This window comes from Bubalus kerabau, chromosome 10, assembly GCF_029407905.1.
Source record: "Bubalus kerabau isolate K-KA32 ecotype Philippines breed swamp buffalo chromosome 10, PCC_UOA_SB_1v2, whole genome shotgun sequence".
NCBI lineage: Eukaryota > Metazoa > Chordata > Mammalia > Artiodactyla > Bovidae > Bubalus > Bubalus kerabau.
The window spans coordinates 37924560-37930559 of NC_073633.1; positions in this window are offsets into that span (position 1 = coordinate 37924560).

The window sequence follows — 6000 nt, forward strand, 5'->3', positions numbered from 1 at the left end:
TTGAGTAAACTCCGGGGGTTGGTAATGGATAGGGAGGGCCTGGCATGCTGCAGCCCATGGGGTCGCAGAGTCAGACATGACGGAGCAGCTGAACTGAACTGGCTGAACTGAGGTGAACAGAGCTGCAGTAAATGAAGCACAGCTGCACAGTAGGAGATCGTGCGACGCCTGTGCCTGTCTGTGCTCAGCTGCACCACGTTGTTCTGCAGCTATTATACTCTTCTGTTTAAAACACACCCTATATTTGTTTACTTTACTTATTTCCGTGGGGTTTCGTTATTTTCACATGTGAGATGGGTTTAACCACTTATTTTGCCAAGAAAAAATGGACAAAGAGGTAAATAGAAGCACAGAGAAGTACTAAATCAGTTTGGATGTTTAAATAAAGAAAACAGCTGGGCCTAGGATTCTTTGGATGTTAAAATAGCATTCTTCAGCAGACTTCACTACACATTTTTTAGGGTCAAGTTAACATAGGTAAAACTAACCCTTTCCCCTTCTGTATTCAATTCAAGGGCAGGCAAAGCCTCAGGATAGACCTACATTTCTGATTCAAGAACAAGGTTACTCTGTTAAGCATCACAATGAACTTAGAGTTCTTAGGTGATCAGAGGAATGACTTCTAGGAAGTTAAAACAAGCCAACCAACCCATGTGTATGGTGGTGGGAAGGTTTGCTTCAGTTGAGGTACTACTTTGCCACTTCTCCCCCATCCTCAAATATCCAGTGACATTACTATTGATTAGACAATGAGCTATGAATGGAGATAAAAAATGAATTAAATTTGTCCTCCAAGAGACTTCTTTTAGGGCTCTGCTTCTGTGTAGATGCAGTTTAGAGAAATGACTTGCCCAGAGAAGCACAACTGGTAGTTACCTATGACAATGGAGCCATTTGCAAGATTAGCTTAAAAATTTTTTAAACCTACAGGGTCCACTCTAGGCTAATCCAATCGGAGTTCCTTAAGTATGGCCTTGATATCAGTATTTCTAGATTGAGAACTACTAATCTAGATCCATTAGAAAAAAATGCAAAATTATACATTTTGCCAGAAGTCTTTTTATCAACACACATCTAACTAACTGAGGACACGCCAGTTACTATGTGTACAAAAGTGAAAAACAGAAAAGTACCTGCTGCCAAGTAGAGAATAGTCTAGTAGGGATAGAGGATGAAGCAGTAATCAAACCACAATGTAATAGGGGCAATAATCAAGACAGCTACGAGACACTGGGGAGTGACCTACAAAGCATCAGGGAAGCAGAGGGCCAGTGGAACTGGCCGTACCATCTTGCTGTAAAATATAGGAAAAATTACATGACCTTTTTGAGTGTGGTTTTTCATTAAAAGAAAAAGGTTAGACTACACAGCTAAAGTTCTTTGTAGGAAAATGCGACTGTGTGCTAATCATTTAGGATAGCCTTTTGGAGCACTTTTGAAGCACATCAGACACATAGTTAAAACTGTAAGTTGGGCCAAGTTGGGAACCTGTATATTTAATGAACATTCCTTATAATCATATAATCATTCCATATAATCCAGAGAAGGCAATGGCACCTCACTCCAATACTTTTGCCTGGAAAACCCCATGGACGGAGGAGCCTGGTAGGCTGCAGTCCATGGGGTCTCGAAGAGTCAGACACGACTGAGCGAATTCAATTCACTTCACTTCACTTTCACTTCACTTCCTTATAATCAAGGGATTCCCTGGTGGCTCAGGGTTAAATAATCCACATGGTCAGGAAGATCCCCAGAAAAGGAAATGGCAACCCACTCCAGTATTCTTGCCTGGGAAATCCCATGGAGGGAGGAGCCTGGCAGGCTACAGTTGCAAAAGAGTTGAAAATGACTTAGGGACTAAACAACAACTTTATAAGCAAAACATTTCATACACACAGATGCACACAAACTGGTCATTTCCCCCAATAATTTTTGCTGCATAACCAATCACCCCAAAACTTGGTGGACTAGAGCAACTATATTTATTTTGATTGCAAATCTGCAATTTGGGCAGCAATTCAAGGTAATATCTTGTCTCCGCTTCATTCTTTGTCATCTAGGGCCTGAATGTTGAAGCCTAGAATCACCTAAGACTTTCATTCATGTCTGGTGGTTGATGCAAGGGATTAAACAGCTGAGAGGCTAGAATAGCCTGGGACTCCTCAAGGATCTTCTATCTCTAGGTGGTCTTTCCATGTGGTCTGCAGCGTGGAGACTCAGGGCTCAGTGTAGGTGTGTATCCTAAACGAGCCAGGGTAGTCACACAACTTCTCCCTCTACAGTCTCAGAAATCATACAGTCTTATTTCAGTCATGTCTTTTTTGCTAGAAGTGAGTCACTAGACCAACCTCCATGCAAGGGGAGAGGAATTAAACTCTACCTTTTTATGGGAGGATAGAAAATATTTGTAGACCACCGTGATAACCAAACAGTAGAACTTTATACATGATAACATTTACATTTGAACACAAGATTTCTTTTGACCCTTTAGTTTTAGATAATCAAATTTTTATAGTAGATTCAGAAGTTAGTCAATGAATAATTAACATTAAGGACTACTCAAAGAAATAATAGCTGTTTCCTAATTATGATAGTAATTCCTGGAAAAGTTGAAAGCCAGTGAAGTATAGCTAATAATATTTACACAGTATCTATTCTTATGTATTGTTATGCAGGTACTAATACACTTCATATCTTTAGGTCATTTAGTCCTTCTGACAGGAGAAGGCAATGGCACCCCACTCCAGTACTCTTGCCTGGAAAATCCCATGGATGGAGGAGCCTGGTAGGCTGCAGTCCATGGGGTCGCTAAGAGTCAGACACGACTGAGCGACTTCACTTTCACTTTCTACTTTCATGCATTGGAGAAGGAAATGGCAACCCACTCCAGTATTCTTGCCTGGAGAAGCCTGGTAGGTGCAGTCCATGGGGTTACACAGAGTCGGACACAACTGAAGCGACTTAGCAGCAGCAGCAGCAGCAGCAGTCCTTCTGACAAGTCTATTAGGTAGGTATTTATGTTATTTTCATAACAGAGGCTTATATAGGTGAAGGAAATTCCCCAAGTTCAAAAAGCTATCAAAGGGAAGAGCAAGGATTTTCACTAGTTAATTCTCACTCCCAAGACCAAGGTCTTAATAGTCATACTATTAATAACTGGAAAGGTTATGGTGGCCTAGATATTCAGTATAATGAACTTATAATATTTACAAAACTTGTTCCTTCCAGAGAGTATGGAGTTTGAAATAAATTTATATTAACTCTTGCTTTCCCTCTCAAATTTTGTTTATATGTTGTATTGTGACCCAGTATCACTCAATATGCAAATTTGAGTGTGCATAAACTAATCAAGTAAAATTTATACTCAACTTTGACGTTCTAGCTTAAAAACCATTAATATTAGTATATCACCAGAACTCTCTCTAAAGGCCCAATAAACTTAAGTAATCATGGGTTCTCTGAACCTTCTGACAGTGAGATACCAGAGTACCTTGTTGCCCACTTGGTCCTTTGAGGGGACAACAGGAAATTTACAAAGAGCACGTGAAACAGTCGGAAATGAGCATGTCCCCCTTTACATACATCCTTTTGTCTACTCTGCATGGTGCTTTGTCAAAAATGTCTGAATCATTTCACATCTCATTTTTGCATATCTTTGTCTGATGAAAGTCGATGTGATGTAAGCAATGAAGAGAAAGAACTTTCCAGTAAATGCAGATCCTTTTACTCCACCCTCCCCGCAACAGAAAACTGCTCATGTTAGCAATAAAATGCCTTTCCATTCAGGACTGCCACTGCAGTCTCCTTCCAGGGCAGGGAATGGGCTGTTTTCAGAGACTCCATCTGTGAGACAGAGTCAGCGGCAGTGCTGGGAGCTCAGCTGCCTAATTAGGTCATGGGACAGCTGAGGCGAAGAAACAAGGTGTCGGTGAGATGGAGATCAGGTAATCAGTTTGGAGCATGGGACAAGGGAGGCATGAGAGGGTTGAATAAAGAGGACAACAGTTGCAATGGCAGTGGTAGGAGGAGAGTCCTAGAAGTGAAAACCATTTGAAAAATCAAATACATAAGAACCCGTGTCTTCTTTGTACCACTTTGCATATAGCTAGGTACCTTTCTACCAATATATTCAAAATTGTAATTCAGAAATATATTCTGGCCCAAACTATTCATGTCTTTGCCATGTCATTTTAGAGACTGGGGAACCAGTGGGTTAGATAGCGTCTTTACTCACTGTGCAGTCCCTTTATCCTAGAATCAATTAATTTATGATTATTAATGATGCTGCTGCTGCTGCTAGGTCACTTCAGTCGTGTCCAACTCTGCATGACCCCATAGACGGCAGCCCACCAGGCTCCCCCGTCCCTGGGATTCTCCAGGCAAGAACACTGGAGTGGGTTGCCGTTTCCTTCTCCAATGCATGAAAGTGAAAAGTGAAAGTGAAGCCGCCCAATTGTGTCCAACTCAGTGACCCCATGGACTGCAGCCTATCAGGTTTCTCCATCCATGGGATTTTCCAGGCAAGAGTACTGGAGTGGGGTGCCATTGCCTTCTCTGTTATTAATGATGAAGATGCTCAATATGTTCATTCAGTAAACTATAGGGTCCTTAAAATATTAAGGTTCTAGGGACATGAAGATGATAGCAATTTAGCTTTTGGCTTCAAGGCAAGGCAGACACATACCTAAATGTTAGTACAATGTGATTAATGATATAATAGATGCACATGTAATAATAAATGGGGTAGTTTAGCTGCACACTGGGATGTTGGAGAAGGTTCTGCAAAGTAAACAGGGTTGTGGATGGAGGATAAATCAAGTGTTCTCTGGGAGAAAAAGATTCCATGGTAGAGATATCAGTATGGAATGGCACACAGGGCTGAGTGCATTGGGATCTGGTGTGTAGTTTGGGGTGTCTGAGAATAAAGGGGACATGGCATGGGAAATAGGTCTGTAGGAAGGTCCAAGCTGAGACAAAACCTTGTATCCCATGCTTTAAAGTATTAGTTTAGCATCATATTTACTAAATCTAATTGCCTATAATAACCCACAAGAAACCTTGCGTAAATCTAAAACTGCCTTTTCAATGCCTCAGTTTCCTCATCTGCAAAATAGGGATAATTATTCTGATTTTCATTCCTACTGCCAATGCTCTCGTTACCCTCACTTAGTTGTGTCCTACTCTTTGCAGCCATGGTCTTTAACTGCCGGACTCCTCTGTCTAGGGAATTTTCCAGGCAAGAATACTAACTGGGTTGCCATTTCCTTTTCCAGGGTATTTTCCTGATCCAGGGATTGAACACGTGTCTCTTGCACTTCCTGCATTGCAGGCAGATTCTTTACTACTGCATCACCTGCAGAGCCTCCTACAGCCAATACTTAATACTAATCTTGTTATTGCCAGTCCATACTATTACAATAATATTCATACTTGCATCCCTGACTTCAGTCTCTCCTCCTTAAAGCACATTCTTGTGCCATTATTAGATTAGAGACAAAAACATAATAAAGAATATATATTAATATAATATAGAATATATAAGATAATTAGAATATAATAAAGAATATATAAGATATATTATCATCTATCTTCAAAGCTCCCCATCCCCAAAGAAAAAATTCCAAACTTTCTGAAAAGGCAGTTAAGACTTTCCACCAACTGATTGAAACCTGATTTTATTTTCTATCCCAATACATCCTACAATGTTGCCTTCTTGGACTGTGTGACCTACTGCATTGTTTTGTCTGATACGGTCCCTCCACTGCCTTACTCTTCTCTCTGCCAAGATCTTATTTAGTTTTTAAGATCCAGCAAAATGCTACTTAGTAGAGTCAGAAATAATATCTTGAGCTTCTGAGTTCTTAAACAGCCATGTGTGATCAAAGTATCTTGGCCAGAACTCTCCTTCTGCTATTACCATTTGTGACATTTTGGCACAATACTAACTTCTCTAAGTCCTAGTTTTCTTCACCATAAAATAGGTAAAATATGTGTAATAAT